Source organism: Pongo abelii, chromosome 14 (genome assembly GCF_028885655.2).
Source record: "Pongo abelii isolate AG06213 chromosome 14, NHGRI_mPonAbe1-v2.0_pri, whole genome shotgun sequence".
In the NCBI taxonomy this organism is placed as follows: Eukaryota; Metazoa; Chordata; class Mammalia; order Primates; family Hominidae; genus Pongo; species Pongo abelii.
Genome location: NC_071999.2, coordinates 13,700,288 through 13,719,653, shown reverse-complemented (window position 1 = coordinate 13,719,653; position 19,366 = coordinate 13,700,288).

Genomic DNA, 19,366 nt, shown 5'->3' with positions numbered 1-19,366 from the left:
GCAGAACGGCAGCCCCTCGGCGGCCGGCTGGTGCACGCGTCACCGGCCCGCGCCCGCCGCGATCGCTCACACGGCCCTCGCGCACCCGCCAGAGGGGAGCACGGGACGTGCGCTCGCCGGACCAGGCGGCGCCCTTCCCCGCGCGGGAGGGGCGCGCATCTCATCTCACTCGACCGCCTCGAACCCCACGCCGACGGGCTCCCCTCGGGACCCACGCGCGGACACCGGAGGAGGGGACGCCGGGGGTGGGAGGGACACACCACCGCTCGGCCTCGGGCACCTGAGGGACAACCCGGAGCGCTCCAGGAAACCAGAATGAAATGTAAAATAGAATGTGGAATGGAATGGAATGGAATGGAAAGGAATGTGGAATGGAATATGAAATTGAATGTTGAATGGAATGTGGAATGGAATATGGAATGGTGTGGAATGGAATATGGAATTGAATGGAATGGAATGTGATGGAATGGTGTGGAATGGAATATGGAATTGAATGGAATGGAATGTGGAGAGGAATGTGGAATGAAATGGAATTGATTGTCGAATGGAATGGAATGGATTGAGGAATGGAACGTGAAATGGAATTTGAAATGCAATGTGGAATGTAATGGAATGGAATGTGGAATGGAATGGAAAGGAATGTGGAATGGAATGGGGAATGAAATGTGGAATGGACCGTGGAATGGAAAGGAATGGAATGTGGAATAGAACGTGGAGTGGTATGGAATAGATCGTGGAATGGAACGTTGAATGGAACGTGGAATGGAACGTGGAATGTAATGTGGAATGGAATGTGGAATGGAATGTGGAATGGAATTCAATGGAATATGGAACGGAATGTGGAATGGAATGGAATGAAATGTGGAATGGGATGTGGATTGGAATTGAATGGAAAGAAGAATGGAGTTGAATGGAATGTGGAATGGAATGTGGACTGGAATGCATTGGAATGTGGAACGGATTGTGGAAAGGAATGGAAGGGAGGGGAATAAGGAATGGAACGTGGAATGGAATGTGTAATGGAATGCGGAATGGAGTAGAATGGAAAGTGGAATGGAATGTGGATCTGAATGTGTAGAGGAAAGCAAAGGAATGTGGAACGGAATGTGAAACGGAGTGCAATAGAATAGAATGAAATGTAAGGTAATGTGGAATGGACCGTGGAATGAAATGTAGAATGCATTGGAATGGAATGTGGAATGGAATGGAATGGAACGTGGAATGGAAAGGAATGGAATGTGTAATGGAAACGAATGTAATGTGGAATGCAATGGAATGGTACGGAATGTGGAATAGAATGGAATGGAATGGAATGGAATGTGCAATGGAATGGATTGGAATGTGGAATGGAATAGAATAGAATGTGGAATGGAATGGAATGGAATGTGGAGAGGATTGGAATGGATTGAAATGTGGAATGGAATGCAATGTAATTGAATGAAATGGAATGCAATGTGGAATGGAATGTGGAATGGAATGGAATGCAATGGAATGTGGAATGGAATGGAACGTGGAATGGAATGTGGAATGGAATGTGGAATGGAACCTGCAATGGAAACCAGAATGGAATGGAATGGAATGTGGAAAAGAATGTGCAATGGAACGTGGAATAGAACGAGGAATGTAATGGAATGGATTGTAGAATGGAATGTGCAATGGAATGGAATGGAATGTGGAACGGAATGTGGAATAGAGTATGGAATAGAATGGAAAGGAATGTGGAATGGGAGGTGGATTGAAATGGAATGGAATTTGGAATGGAATGGAGTGGAATGTGGAATCGAAAGTGAAGTGGAATGCAATGGGATGTGGAATGGAATGTGGAATGGAATGTGGAATGTCATGTGGAATGGAATGTGGAATGGAACATAATGTAATGTGAAGTGGAACGTGGAATAGAATTGAATGGAACGTGGAATGGAACGTGGAATGAAATGGAATGGTACGCGGAATTGAATTTCGAATGTAACATGGAATGGCATAGAACGTGGAATGGAATGGAAAGGAACGTGGAATGGAATGTGGAATGAAATGTGGACTGCAACGTGGAATTGAAAGAAGAATGGAAAATGGAATGGAAAGTTATGGAATATGGAATGGAATGGAATGGAATGTGGAATGGAATTTAATGGAATGCAGAATGGAATGTGGAATGGAATGGAATGGAAGGTGGAATGGAATGTGGAATGGAATGGAATGTGGAAAGGAATGGAAGTTAATGGAATGGAATGTGGAATGGAATGGAGTGTAATGTGCAGTGGAATCTGGAATTGAATGGAACGGAACATGGAATGGAACGTGGAATTGAACGAGGAATGTAACAGGGAATGGAACGTGGAATGGAGTGTGGAATGAAATGTGGAATGTAATGGAATGGAATATGGAATGGAAGGGAATGTAATGTGCAATGGATTGTGGAATGGAATGGAATGAAATGGAATGGAATGTGGAATGGAATTCAAAGGAATATCTATAGGAAAGGAATGGATTATGGAATGTAATGGAATATTATGAAATGTGGAATGGAATTGAATGGTATGGAATGGAACGTACAATGCAATGGAACGTGGAATGGAATGGAATGGAATGTGGAATAGAATGGAATGAAACATGCAATGGAAAGTGAAATTGAATGTAGAATGGGACGTAGAATTGAATGCTGAATGGAAAGTGGAATGGAAAGTTATGGGATTTGGAATGGAATGGAATGGAATGTGTAATGGAATGGAATGGAATGTTGAATGGAATGTGGAATGGAATGGAGCTGAATATGGAATGGAATGGAATGGAATGTGGAAAGGAATGGAATGGGATGTGGAATGCAATGTCGAATGCAATGTGGAATGGAATGCAATGGAATTTGAAATGGAGTGGAATGCAATGTGGAATGGCAGAGAATAGTATGGAATGTGGAATGGAATGGAATGGAAAGGGGAATGGAATGTGGAATGGAAAGTTGAATGGAATAGATTGTAAAGCTTTGTGGAATGGAATGTGGAATGCAATGAAATGGAAAGTGGAATGTAATGTAATGGAGTGTGGAACGGAATGGAACGTGGAATGGAAAGGAATGCAATGTGAATTGGAATGGAATGGAATGTGGAATGGAATGTGAAATGGAATGTACAATGGAATGTGGAATGGAATGAAATTGGTCATGGAATTGAATGAAATGGAACGTGGAATGGAAAGGAATGTAATGTGGAATGGATCGTGGAATGGAATGGAGTGGAACGTCTAATGGAATGTGAGTTGGAATGTGGAATGGAACATGGAATGCAACGTGGAATGGAATGGAATGCAACGTGGAATGGAACTTGGAAAGGAACGTGGAATGTAAAGTGGAATTGAAAGGAATGGAATGTGGAATGAAATGAAATGGAATGGAATGTGGAATGGAATGTGGAATGGAATGCGGAACGGAATGTGGAATGCAATGTGGAATGGAATGTGGAAAGGAATGTGGAATGGAGCAGAATGGAATGTGAAATGGAATGGATTGGAATGTGGAATGGAAAGTGGATTGGAATGTGTAATGGTCGGTGGAATGGAATGTGGAAACGAGTGTGGAATGGTACGGAATAGAATGTGAAATGGAATGGATTGGAATGTGGAACCGAATGGAATGGTATGTGAAATAGAATGTGGAATGAATTGGAATGGAGTGTGGAATGGAATGGAATGAAATTTAGAACTGAATGTTGGGCAGAATGTCGAATGGAATGTGGAATGTAATGTGGAATGGAATGTGGAATTGAACGGAAAGGAATGTGAAATGGAATGGAATGGAAAGTGGAATCTGATGTGCAATGAAACGGAATGGAATGTGGAATGAAATGTGGAAATGAATGTGGAAGTGAAAGGAATGGAATGTGGAATTGAATGTGGAAAGGAGTGTGGAATGTTATGTGGAATGGAATGTGGAATGGAAAGGAAAGGAATGTGGAATTGAATGTGAAATGGAATGGAATGGAAAGTGGAATGGAATGGAATGGAATGTGGAATGGAATGGAATGGTACGTGGTATGGAACGTGGAACGAAACATGGACTAGAACATGGAATGTAGCGTGGAATTGAATGGAATGGAATGCGGAATGGAATGGAGTGGAATGTGGAAATGAAAGTGGAATGGAATGGAATGGAATGTGAAATGGAATGAAACGGAATGTGGAATGGAATGGGGAATGGAATCTGGAAAGGCATGTGGAATGGAATGGAATGAAATGGAATGGGGAATGGAATTTGGAATGGAGTGAGCAATTGAATATGGAATGGATTGTGGAATGGAATGTGAAATGTAATCTGGAATGGAACGGAATGGAATGAGGAATGGAATGGAATGCAATGTGGAAAGGAATGTGGAATGTAATCTGGAAAAGAATGTGGAATGGAACGGAATGGGATGTGCAATGGAATGTGGAATGGAGTGTGGAATGGAATGTGGAATGGAATGGAATAGAATGTGGAATCGAATGTGGAACGGAGTGTGGAATGGTATGTGGATTTGACGAAATGGAACGTGGAAAAGAATGTGGAATGGAATGTAGCAAGGAACGTGAAATGGAATGGAATTGACTGTGGAATTGAACGTGGAATGAAAAGAAATGGGACGTGGAATGGGACGTGGAGTGGAACGTGGAATGGAGACGAATGGAACGTTAAATGGAATGTGTAAAGGAATGTGCAAAGGAATGGAATGGAATGTGGAATGGAATGTGAAATGGAATGTGGAATGGAAAGGAATGGAATGTGGAATGAATGTGCAATGGAACGGAATGGAATGTGAAATGGAATGTGGAATGGAATGGAATGGAATGGAGTGGAATGGAAATTGGAACGGAATGTATAATGGAACATTTAATGGAACGTGGAATGGAACGTGGAATCGAACGCTGACAGGAATGGAAAGGAATGTGGAATGGAATGTGGAATGGAATGTGGAATTGAATGGAATGGAATGGAAATTGGAACGGAATGTATAATGGAACATTTAATGGAACGTGGAATGGAACGTGGAAGCGAATGCTGACTGGAATGGAAAGGAATGTGGAATGGAATGTGAAATGCAATGTGGAATTGAATGGAATGGAATGTGCAATGGAACGTGGAATTGAATGGAATGGAACGTCGAATGGAACATGGAATGGAATGGAATGAAACGTGGAATGGAATGTAGGATGGAACTTGGAGTGGAATGTGGAATGGAATGTGGAATGGAATGGGAAATGGAATGGAATGGAATGTGGAATGGAATGTGGAAAGGAAAGTGGAATCGAATGGAATGTAATGTGCACTAGAATGTGGAATGGAATGTGGAATGTAATGTGGAATGGAATGTGGAATGTAATCTCAAATTGAATGGAATGGAATGTGGAATGGAATGTGGGAAGGAATGTGGAATAGAATGGAATGGAATGTGGAATGCAATGTAGTGGGTTGTGGAATGCAATGTGGAAAGGAATTTAAAGGAATGTGGAATGGAATGAGGAATGGGATGTGGAAAGGAATGTGGAATGGAACGGAATGGAATGTGCAATGGAATGTGGAATGGAGTGTGGATTGGAATGTGAAATGGAACGGAATGGAATGTGGAATGTAATGTGGAATGGAATGTGAAATGGATGGAATGGAACGTGGATTGGAATGTGGAATGGATGGTACCATGGAACGTGAAATGGAATTGAATTGACTGTGGAATTGAAAGTGGAGTGAAATGGAATGGGACGTGGAATGGAATGTGGAATGGAAACGAACAGAACTTTAAATGGAATGTGGAATGGAATGTGGAAAAGAATGGAATGGAATGTGGAATGGAATGTGAAATGGAATGTTGAATGGAATGTGGAATGGAATGGAGCTGAATGTGGAATGGAATGGTATGGAATGTAGAATGGAATGTAATGGAATGTGGAATGCAATAACGAATGCAATGTGGAATGGAATGGAATGGAATGTGGAATGAAATGGAATGCAATGTGGAATGGCAGGGAATAATATGGAATGTGGAATGGAATGGAATGGAACGGGGAATGGAATGTGGAATGGAATGTGGAATGGAAAGTGGAATGGAACGGACTGTAATGCAATGTGGAATGGAATGTGGAATGTAATGAACTGGAACGTGGAATGGAATGTAATGGAAAGTGGAAAAGAAAGGAACGTCGAATGGAAAGGAATGCAATGTGGTTTGGAATGGAATGGAATGTGGAATGAAATGTGAAATTGAATGTATAATGGAATGTTTAACGGAATGAAATGGATCATGGAATGGAATGAAAGGGAACATGGAATGGAAAGGAATGGGAAGTGGAATGGAATGTGGAATGGAACGTGGAATGGAATGTGCAATGGAATGCTTAATGGAACGTGGAATGGAATGGAATGGAAAGTGTAATGGAATGTGAATTTGAATGTGGAATGGAATATGGAATGGAACGTGGAATGGAACGGAATGCAACGTGGAATGGAACTTGGAAAGGAACGTGGACAGGAACGTGGAATGTAACGTGGAATGGAAAGGAATGGAATGTGGAATGAAAGGAAGTGGAATGGAATGTGGAATGGAAGGTGGAAAGGAAGGTGGAATGGAATGTGGAATGGAATGTGGAAAGGAATGTGGAATGGAGTGGAATGGAATGTGCAATGGAATGTGGAATGGAATGTCGAATGGAATTTGCAGTGGAATGAGGAATGAAATGTGGAATGGAAAGTGGAATGGAAAGTAGAATGGAAAGTGGAATGGAATGGAATAGAATGTGGAATCAAACGTGAAATGAAAAGTGGAATGGAACATGGAAAGGAATGTAGAATATAATGTGGAAGGGAAAGTGCAATGGAATCGAATGGAATGTGCATTGGAACCTGGAATGGGATGTGGATTGGAACATGGAATGGAAAGTGGAATGGGATGTGCATTGGAATGTGGAATGGAAAGTGGAATGGAAAGGAATGTAACGTGGAATGGAACGTGGAATGAAATGGAATGGAAAGTGGAAAGGAAGGTGGAAGAGAACATGGAAAGGAATGTGGAATGCAAGGTGGAATGAAATGTGGAATGTAATGTGGAAGGGAATGCGGCATGGAATTGAATGGAATGGAACGGAATGTGGAATGGAAAGGGCAATAGTTCCTGTAATTGAACGTGGAATGGATCATGGAATTGAACTGGAAGGGAAAGTGGAAAGTGGAATGGAATATGGAATGGAACGTGAAATTGAATGGATTGGAATGTTGACTGGAACGTGGAATGGAATGGAATGGAATGTGGAATGGAATGTGGAATGGAATGTGCAATGGAATGGAATGGAACATGGAATAGAATGGAATGGAATGTGGAATGGAAAGGCATGGAAAGTGGAATGGGACATGGAATGTAATATGGAATTCAACGTGGAATGGAGAGTGGAAAGGAATGTCGAACTGAATGGAATGGAATGTGAAACGAAATGGAAAGGAATGTGGAATGGAAAGGAATTGAATGTGGAATGGAACGTGGAATGGAAAGTGGAATGGAATGGAATGGAACGTGGAATGCAATGTGTAATGGAATGGAATGCAACGTGGAATTGAATGGAATGGAATGTGGAATGGAATGTGGAATGGAATGGAATGGAACGTGGAATTTAATGGAATGGAACGTGGAATGGATTGTAGAATGTAATGGAATGCAACTTGGAATGCAACGTCGAATGGAAAGTGGAATGGATTGTGGAATAGAACGTGGAATGGAATGGAATGGAATGCGGAATGGAATGGAATGGAATGTGGAATGGAATGAAATGGAATGTGGAATTGAATGTGGAATTGAATGCGGAATGGAATGGAATCAATTGTGGAATGAAATGGACTGGAATGTGAAATGGAATGTGGAATAGAATTTAAAGGAAAGTGGAATGGAACGTGGAATGGAATGGAATGGAATGGAATGGAATGTGGAAGGGAAAGGAATGGAATGTGGAATTGAATGTGGAAGGGAATGTGGAATGGAATTGAAAGAAATGTGGACTGGAATGTTGATTGAAGTGGAATGGAATTTGGAACGGAAAGGAAAGGACTGCAGAATGAAATGTGGAATGGAATGTGGAATGGAATGGAATGGAATGGAATGTGGAGTGGCATGTGAATTGGAATGCAAAGGAATGTGGAAAGGAAAGTGGAAAAAAATGCAATGGAATGAGAATGGAATGTGGAATTGAATGTGAAATGCAATTTGGAATGGAATGTGGAACGGAATGTGGAATCGAATGTGGAAAGGATTGTGGAATGGAATGGAATGGACTTTGGAATGGATTGTGGAATGGAATGGAATGCAATGTGGAATGGAATGTGGAAAGGAATATTTAATGGATAGTGGAAAGGAATGGAGTGGAATGTGGAATGTAACGTGGAATGGAATGCGGAATGGAATGTGGAATGGAATGTGGAATGGAATGTGGAAAGGAAAGTGGAACGTGGAATGGAATGAAAGGGAACGTGGAATGTAATGTGGAATGGAATGTGGAAGTGAATGGAATGTGGAAAGGAATGGAATGGAATGTTTAATGCAATGCAATGGAATGTGGAATGGAATGGGATGGCATGAGATATGGAATGAAGAATGGAATGTGGAATGGAATGGAAATTGGAATGGAATGGAAGGGAACGTGGATTGGAATGTGGAATGGAATGGAATGGAATGTGGAATGGAATTGAATGGAATGTGGAATGAAATCGAAAGGAATGTGGAATGAAATTGAATGGAATGGAATGGAATGTCGAGTGGAATATGGAATGGAATGGAATGGAATGTGGAATGGATTTTTGAATGGAATGGAATGGAATGTAGCATGGAATGTGGAATGGAATGGAATGGAATGTGGAATGGAACATGGAATGGTATGGAATGGAATGTGGAATGCAATTTGGAATGGAATGTGGAATGGAACGGAATGTAATGTGGAATTGACTGTGGAATGGAAGGCAGAAATATAAGTGGAATGGAATGGAATGGAACATGGAATGGCATGAGGAATGCAATGGAATGGGATGCAGAATGGAATGCATCAGAATGAGATATTGAATGGAATGGAATGGAATGGAATGTGGAATGGAATGTGGACTGAAATTGAAAGGAATATGGAATGGAATATGTAATGGAATGGAATGGAATGTGGAAAATAATCTGAAATGGAATGGAATGGAAGAAGGAATGGAAAGTGGAATATAATGTGGAATGTAATGTGGAATGGAATGGAAGGGAATGTGGAATGCAATGGAGTAGAATGTTGAAAGGAATGTGGAATGGAATGCAATTGAATTAGGAATGGAACGTAATGTAATGTGGAACGGAGTGTGGAATGGAATGTGGAATGGAACGGATTGGAATGTGGAATAGAGTGTGGAATGGAATGGAATGGAATGCTGAAAGGAATGGAACGGAATGTGGAATGGAATGTGGAATGGAATGTGGAATGGAAAGCAGAGTAATGTGGAATTGAATGTGGAATGTAATGTTGTATGGAGGGGAATGTAATGTGGAATGAAATGTGAAAACGAAAGTGGAATTTAATGGAATGGAATGAGGAATGGAACGTTGAATGGAATGGAATGGTAGGTGGAATGCAATGTGGCAAGGAATGGGGAATCGAATGGAATGGCATGTGGAATGGAATGGAATGGAATGTGGAATGAATTGAAATAGAAGCTGGAATAGAATATGGAATGGAATGTGGAATGGAATGTGGAATGGAATTGAATGGTATGTGGAATGGAATGGAGTGGAATGGAATGGAATAGAATGGAACTTTGAATGGAACGTGGAATGGAAAGTGGAACGGAATGTGGAATGGAATGGAATGGAATGTGGAATGGAATGTGGAATGAAATGGAATGGAAAGTGGATTGGAATGTGGAATGGAACGTGGAAACGAAGGTGGAATAGAACGTCGAATGTTGTGGAATGGATTGTGGAATGGAGAGAAATGGAATGTGGAATGGAATGTGAAATGAAATGGAGAATGTAATGTGGAATGGAAAGTCGAATGGAATGGAATGGAATTTGGAATGGAATGCAATGGAATGTGGAATGGAATGTGAAATGCAATGTGGAATGGAATGTGGAATGGAATGTGAAATGGAATGTGGAAAGCAAGGTGGAATGGAATGGAATGGACTTTGGAATGGAATGTGAAATGTAATTGAAGGGAATGTGGAATGGAATGTGCAATGGGACGTGGAATGGAATGTGAAATGGATCTTGGAATGGTGTGGAACAGAACCCGCAATGGAATATGGACTGGAACGTGGAATGGAAAGTTTGATGTAGAGTGGAATGGAAGTTGGAAAGGAATCTGCAATGGAATGTGGAATGGAAAGAGGAATGGAACCTGGAAAGGAATGGAATGCCATGTGGAATGGAATGTGGAATTGAATGTGGAATGGAACATGGAATGGAATGTAATGGAACGTGAAACGGAAAGGGATGGAATGTGGAATGGAATGGAATGGAATGTGGAATGTAATGGAATAAAATGTGGAAAGCAGTGTTGAGTGGAATGGAATGGAATGTTGCATGGAATGTGGAATGGAATGTGAAATGGAATGTGGAATGGAGTGTGGAATAGAACGAGAAACGGAATGTTGAATGGAACGGAATGGAACTTGTAATGGAACGTGGAATGGAATGCAGAATGGAATGGAACAGAATGTGAAATGGAAAGTGGAATGGAATATGTGATGGAATACAATGGAATGTGGAATGGAATGTGAAATACAGTGTGGAATGGAAAGTGGAATGGAATGTGAAATGGAAAGTGGAAAGGAATGTGGAATGGAATGGAAAGGACTTTGGAATGGAATGTGGAATGGAATGGAATGGAATGGAATGTGGACTGGAATGAGCAATGGGACTTGGAATGGACTAGAATGGAATGTGAAATGGATCTTGGAATGGAATGGAACAGAAGAGCGCAGCAGAATATGGAATGGAACGTGCAATGGAAAGGGGATTGTAGAGTGGAGTGCAAGTTGGAAAGGAATGTGCAATGGAATGTGTAATGGAATGTGGCATGGAATGGAATGGAACGTGGAATGGAACCTGGAATGGAATAGAATGCCACGTGGAATGGAATGTGGAATGGAATGTGGAATGGGACATGGAATGGAATGGAAATGAACATGGAATGGAAAGGGATGGAATGTGGAATGGAATGGAATGGAATGTGGAATGCAATGGAATGAAATGTGGAATGCAATCTGGAGTGGAATGGAATGGAATGTGGAATGGAATGTGGAATAGAATGTGAAATGTAATGTGGAATGGAATGTGGAATAGAACTTGAAACGGAACGAGGAATGGAATGGAATGGAACATGAAATGGAACGTGGAAAGGAATGTTGAATGGAAAGGAACGGAATGTGAAATGGAAAGTGGAATGGAATGTGGAATGGAATGCAATGGAATGTGGAATGAAACGGAATGTTATGTGAAATGCATTGTGGAATGGAAGGTGGAAAGTAATGTCAAATGGAACGGTTTGGAATGTGCAATGGAATGTGTAATGGAGTGTCGAATGGAATGTGGAATGGAACGGAATGGAATGTGGAATTGAATGTGGAATGTAACGTGTTTTGGAATGTGGAGTGAAATGTGGAATGGAATGGAAAAGTATGAGGAATTGAATGTGGAAGGGAATTTGGAAGAGAATGGAATGGAATGTAGAATGTATCAGAATGGAATCTGGAATGGAATGTGGAATGGAGTGTTAAATGGAATGTGGAATGGAAAGGAAATGTGGAATGGAGTGTTAAATGGAATGTGGAATGGAAAGGAATGGAATGTGGAATGGAATGTGGAATGGATTGGAATGGAATGAGGAATGGAAGGTGGAATGGAATGTGGACTGGAATGTGGAATGCAATGTGGAATGAAGTATGGAATGGAATGCGGAATGGAGTTTGAAATGGAAAGTGCGATGGAACGGAATGGAGTGTGCAATGGAATGTGAATGTAACTGAATGGCATGGGAAATGGAGGGTGGAATGTAGAGTGGAATGGAATGTGGAGTGGAATGGAAAAGGAACTGGAATGGAATGTGGAATGCACTGTGGAATGGAAAGTGGAATGGGACAGAATGGAATGTGGAATGGAAAGTGGAAAGGAGTGTGGAACGAAAAGTGGAATGGAAAGTAATGGAATGTGGAATGGAATGTGGAAAGAAATGTGGAATGGAATGGAATAGATTGTGGAATGGAATGGAATGGAATGGTAAGGAGTGTGGAATGGAAAGGAATGGAATGTGGAATGAAACGTAGAGAGGAACGTGGAATGGAACGTGGAATGGGAACTGGAATGAAAGGTGGAATTGATTGGAATGGAAAGTAATGGAAGATGGATGGAATGGAATGGAAAGTGTAATGGAATGTGGGATGGAATGGAATGGAATGTTCAATGGAATGTGGAAGGGAACATGGAATAGAATGTGGAATGCAACGTGGAAAGGAATGTGAAATGTAATTGAATGGAATGTGGAATGGAATGTAATGGAATGTGGAATAGAAACAAATGGAATGGAATGTGGAATAGAATGGAATGGATTCGAATGGAATGCGGAGTGGAATTGAATGGAATGTGGAATGCAATATAATGGAATGGAATGTGAAATAGAATGAAATGGAATGTGGAATGAAATCCAATGGTATGAGGAATGGAATGGAATGGAATGTGGAACAGAATGAAATGGAATGGAATGTGGAATACAATGCAATGGATTCGAAGGGAATGCGGAGTGGAATTGAATGGAAAGAGGAATGCCGTGTAATGGAATGGAATGTGAAAATGAATTAAATGGAATGTGGAATGAAATGCAATGGAATGTGGAATGGAATGGAATGGAATGTGGAATGGAATAGAAAGGAACGTGGAATGGAATGTGGAATGGAATAGAATGGAACGTGGAATGGAATGTGGAAGGGAATTTGGAATGGAATGTGGAATGGAAAGGAATGGAATGTGGAATGGAATGGAATTGAATGTGGTTTGGAAAGGAATGGAATGTGGAATAGAATGGAATGCAGTGGAATGTGTAATGGAATGTGGAATGGAATGGAATGGAAAATTGGATGGAATGCAATGGAACGTGGAACGGAATGGAATGGAATGTGGAACCGAACTGAACGTAGAATGGAATACAATGGAATGTGGATTGGAATGGAATGGAATGTGGAATGGAATACAATGGAATGGAATGGAAAGTGAAATGGAAAGAGAATGGAATGTGAAATGGAATGTGGAATGGAATGTGGAATGGAAAGTGGAATGGAATGAAATGGAACGGATCGTGTACTTCAACGTGGAATGCATGGTGTAAGAGAACGTGTAATGTAATAAAACATGGAATGGAATGGAATGGAATGGAATGTGGAATGGAATGTGAAATGGAATATGGAATGGAATGATGAATGGAATGTGGAATTTAAAAGAATGGAATGGAATATGGAATGGAATGGAATTGAATGTGGAATGGAACGTGGAAAGAAATGTGGAATGGAACGTGGAATGGAACGTGGAATGTAAGGTAATGGAAGGTGGAATGGAATGTGGAATGGAATGGAATTGAACGTGGAATGGAATGTGGGATGGATTGGAGTGGAAAGTGGAATGGAATGTAGAATTGAATGTGGAATGGAAAGTGGAATGGATTGGAATGCAATGTGGTATGGAAAGGAATGGAATGTGAAATGGAATGTGCATTGGAATGTGGAACATAATCAGGAATGGCACGTGGAAATGAACATCAAATGGAATGGAATGGAACATGTAATGGAATGTAAAATGGAATGAAATGGAATGTGGACTGGAATGTGGAATGGAATGCAGGATATAATGGAGTCAAAAGTGGAACGGAATGTGAAATGGAATGGAATGGAATGTGGAAACGAATGTGGAATGGAATGTTGAATGGAATCATTAATGGAATGTGGAATGGAATGGAAAGGAATGCGGAATGGAAAGTGGAATCGAATCTGCAATGGAATGTGGAATGCAACGGAAGTAATGCTTAATGGAATGTGGAATGGAATGTCGAAAGGAAACAGGAATGGAATGGAATGTAATGTAGAATACAACGTGGAATGGAAAAGAATGGTAATTGGAAAGGAAAGTGGAATGGAACAGGGAATACCAAGTGGAATGGAAAGTGGAATGGAATGGAATGGAATGTGCAGTGGAATGTGGAGTGGACTGGAAAGGAATGTGGAATGGACGGTGGAATGGAATCTATTGAATTGTGGAATGGAATGTGGAATGGAATGTTCAATGGAATGCGGAATAGAATGTAATGGAATGGAATTTATTGTGGAATGGAATGTGGAATGAAAAATATAATGGAACGGAATGGAATGTGGAATGTAATGTGGAATGAAATGTGGAATGGAACGTGGAAAGCAATGGAATGGAATGTGGAATGGAACTTGTAATGGTATAGAATAGAACATGCAATGGAACGTGGAATGGAATGTGGAAAGGAACGTGGAATGGAATGTGGAATAGAACATGGAAGGGAATGTGAAATGCAATGAGGAATGAAATGTTGAATGGTACGTGGAAGGGAATGTGTAACGGAATATTGAATGGAACGTGGAAAGGAATGGAATGGAAGGTGGAATGGAACGGATTGGAATGTGGAATGGAATTTAATGGAATGCGGAATGGAATGTGGAATGGAATGTGGAATGGAACGTGGAATGGAATGGAATGGAACGGAATGTGGAATGGAATGTGGAATTGAAGGAATGGAATGTGAAATTTAATGGAATGCAATGTGGAATGGAATGTGGAATTTAAGGGAACAGAATGTGGAATAGAATGTGCAAAGGAATGTGGAATGGATTGTGGAATGTAATAGAATGGGATGGAATGTGGAAACGAATGGTGAATGGAATGGAATCAACTGTGGAATGGAATAAGGAATAGAATGGAATGGAAGGTGGAATAGAAGGGAATGGAATGTGGAATGGAATGTAATGGAAAGGGGAATGGAATGTGGAATGGATTGGAATGGTATGTGGAATGGAATGGAATGGAAGGTGAAATGGAACGTAGAATTGAATGTGGAAAGGAATGTGGAATGGAATGGTATGGGGAATTGAATGGAATAGAATGCAATAAATGAATGGAATGGAATGTGGAATGGAAAGGAGTAGAATGTGCAATGGAATGAAATGGAATGGGATGTGGATTGTAATGGAATACAATGCAGTGGAATGGAATGTGAAAACGAATGGAATGGAATGTGGAAAGGAATAGAATGTGGAAAGGAGGGAAATGGAATGGAAAGAAATGGAATGGAATGTGGAATGGAATGGAATGGAATGCAGTGGAATGGAATGGAATGGAATGCAACAGAATGGAATGGAATGGAATTTGAAATGGAGTGGAATGGAATGTGGAACGGAATTGAATGTGGAATGGAAAGGAATGGAATGGAATTGAGAATGGTATGGAATGGAATTGAAAGGAATGTAGAAAGGAATAGAATGTGGAATGGAATAGACTGTGGAATGGAATGCGGAATGGAATGGCATGGAATTGAATGGAATGTGGAATGGAATGCAGTGAAATGTGGAATGGAATAGAATGTGGAATGGAATGAAATGGAAAGTATTGCGGAATGGAAAAGAATTTTGAATGGAATGAAGTGGAATGGAATGTTTAACGGAATGGAATGGAATGGAATGCGTAATGGAATGGAATGGAACTGAACGGAATTTGGAATGGAATGGAGTGGAAAGTGGAATGGAATAGAATGGTGAATGGAAAGAAATGGAATGGAATGGAATGTGGAATGGAATGGAATGGAATGTGGAATTGAATGAAATGGAATATGGAATGAAGTGGAAAGGAATGGAATCTGGAATGGAATGTGGAACGGAATGGGATGGAATGGAATGGAAAGTGGAATGGAATGGAAACTAATCTGGACTGGAATGTGGAATGGAGTGTGGACTGCAATGTGTAAAGGAATGCAATGGAATGTGGAATGGAACTGAATGGAATGTGGAATGGAAATTGGAATGGAATGGAATGGCATGTGAAATGGCATGTGAAATGGAAAGTGGAATGGAACGTGGAATGGAAAGTGGAGAGGGATGTGGAATGGATTATAATGGAACGAGAAATGCAATGGAAAGTAATGTGGAATGGAATAGAAAGGAATGTCCAATGGAATGTGGAATGGAATGGAATTGAAGGTGGAATGGAATGTGGAATGGAATGGAAACGAATGTGAAATGGAAAGAAATGCAATGTGGAATGGAATGTGGAATGGAATCGAATGGAATTGAATGTGAAATTGAATGGAATGGAACGTGGAATGGAATGTGCAAAGGAATGGAAAGAAGTGGAATATGGATTGGAATGTGGAATGGAATAGAACGGAATTTGGAATCAATGAAATGGAATGGAATGGTTTGCAATGTGGAATGGAATGTTGAATGAATTGGAATGGAATGAAATTGAAAGTGGAATGGAATGGAATGCAATGTGGATTTGAATGGAATGGAATGGAATTTGGAATGGAATGGAATGGAAGGGAATGTGGAATGGAATGGAATGGAATGTGGAATGGAATTTAACGGACATTGGATTGGAACGTTGAATGGAATTTGGAACGGAATGTGGAATGGAATGGAATGGAATGGAAAGGAATGTGGAATGGCATGTGAATTGGAATGCATCGGATTGTGGAATAGAATGTGCAACGAAACGCAATGGAATGAGAATGGAACGTGGAATGGAATGTGGAATGGGAAGTGTAACGGACTGCGGAATGGAATGTGGAATGGAATGTGGAATGGAATGGAATGTAGAATGGAATGTGGAATGGAATGGAAATGGATGTGGAATGAAATGTGGAATGGAAGGTGTAATAAAATGGAATGGAGTGTTGATAGGAATGGAATGGAATGTGGAATGGGATATAGACTAGAATGGAATGCAATGTGGAATGGAATGGAATGGAATGTGGAATGGAACGTGGAATGGAATGTGGAATGGAATGTGGAATGGAATGTGTATTGGAATGTGAAATGGAAAGTGGAATGGAAAGCAATGGAATGTGTAATGGAATGTGGAATTGAATATGCAATGGAACGGAATGGAATGTGGAATTGGAATTGGAATGAAATGCGGAATGGAACCTGGAATGTAATGGAATGGAACGTGCAATGGAACACGGAATGGAATGGAATGGAAAGTGGAATGGAAAGGAATGGAATGTGGAAAGGAATGCAATGGAATGTGGAAAGGAATCTGGAATGGAATGCAATGGAATGTGGAATAGAATGGAATGGAATTTGGAATGGAGTGTGGAATGGAATCTGGAATGGAACGGAATGCTATTTGGAATGGAATGTGGAATGGAGTGCAGAATGGATTGTGCAATGGAACAGAATGGAATGTGCAATGGAATGTGGAATCAAAAGTGGAAAGGAACTGAATGGATTGTGGAATGCAATGGTAAGGAATGGTATGTAATATGGAATGGAATGGAATGGAATGTGGAATGGAATATGGTATGGAACGTGGAAAGGAATGTGGAATGCAACTCGGAATAGAATGGAATGGAAAATGGAATGGACTGTGGGATGGAATGGAATGGACTGTGGAATGGATTCTGGAATGGAATGTAGAATGCAATGGAATGGAATGTGGCAGGCAATGTGGAATGGAATGTGGAAAGGAATGGAAGGAATGTGGAATGCAATGTTAAATGGAATGGAATGGAATGTCAAATGGAACGTGGAAAGGAATCTGAAATGGAATGTGGAACGGAACGGAACGGAATGTGGAATGGAGTGTGGAAGGAAATGAAATGGGATGTGGAATGGAATGGAATGGAATGTGAAATGGGATTCGGAATGGAAAGGAATGTAATATGGAATGGAATGTGAAAACGAAAGTGGAATGGAATGCAATGGATTGTGGAAAGGAAGGTGGATTTGAATGGAATGGAAAGTGGAATTGAACGTGGATTCTAAACTGGAACGCAATGGAATGGAATGTGGAACATAATGTAATGGAATGTTGAATGTAATGGAATGGAATATGGAATAGAATGGAGTGGAATGGAAGGTAGAATGGAATGTGGAATGGAAAGTGGAATGGAATGGAATGGGATGTGGAATGGAATGTGGAATAGAATTCAATGGAAAGTGGAAGGGATTGTGGAATATAATGTGAAATGGAATGTGGAATGGAATGGAATGGAATGTGGAATGGAATGTGGAATGGAATGTGGAATGGAATGGAATGAAATGGAATGGAAAGAGGAATGGAATGCAATGAAAGGGGGAATGGCTTGGAATGGAATGTGGAATGGAATGGAACGGAAATTGAAATAGAAAGTGGAATGGAATGAAATGAAATGTGGAATGGAATGGAAAGTGGAATGGAATGGAATGGAAAGGAAAGTGGAATGTCATTTAATGCGGAAAGGAATGGAATGCAATGTGGAATGGAATGGAATGGAATGTGGAATGGAACGGAATGGAAAATGGAATGGAATGGAATGGAATATGGAAAGGAATGGAATGGAATTGAATGTGGAATGGAATGAAATAGAAAGTGGAATGGAGAATAATGAAATGTGGAATGGAATTTGGATTTGAACGGAAAGGAAAGGACAAGAATGTGGAACTGAATGGAAAGTGGTGTGGAATGGAATGTGAAATGGAATGTAATGTAATGTGGAATTGAATGTAATGGAATGTGGAATGGAAATGAATTGAATGTGGAATGGAATGGAATGGAATGTGAAATGGAATGGAATGAAATGCAAAGTGGAATGGAATGGAAGTTACTGCGGAATGTAATATAATGGAATGTGGCATGAAATGGAATTTGAATGCTGAATGGCATGTGTAATGGACTGGTATGGAATGGAATGGAATTGAAAGGAAAATGGAATGGAATGGAATGGAATGTGGAATGGAATGGAATTGAATCTGGAATAGAATAAATGGAATGTGGAATGGAATGGAATGGAATGTGGAATGGAATTGAATTGAATGTGGAATGGAATGGAATGGAATGTGAAATGTAATGGAATGGAATGCAATGGGGAATGGAATGGAATTTACTGCGGAATGGAATATAATGGAATGTTTCATGGAATGGAATGGAATGAAATTTTGAATGGAATGCGTAATGGAATGGTATGGAATGGAATGGAATGTGGAATGGAATTGAACGGAATATGGAATGGAATGGAATGGAATGGAATGTGGAATGGAATGGAATTGAATCTGGAATGGAATGGAAAGGAATGTGGAATTGAATGGAATGGAATGCAATGGAATGCAATGTGGAGTGGAATGGAATGCAATGTG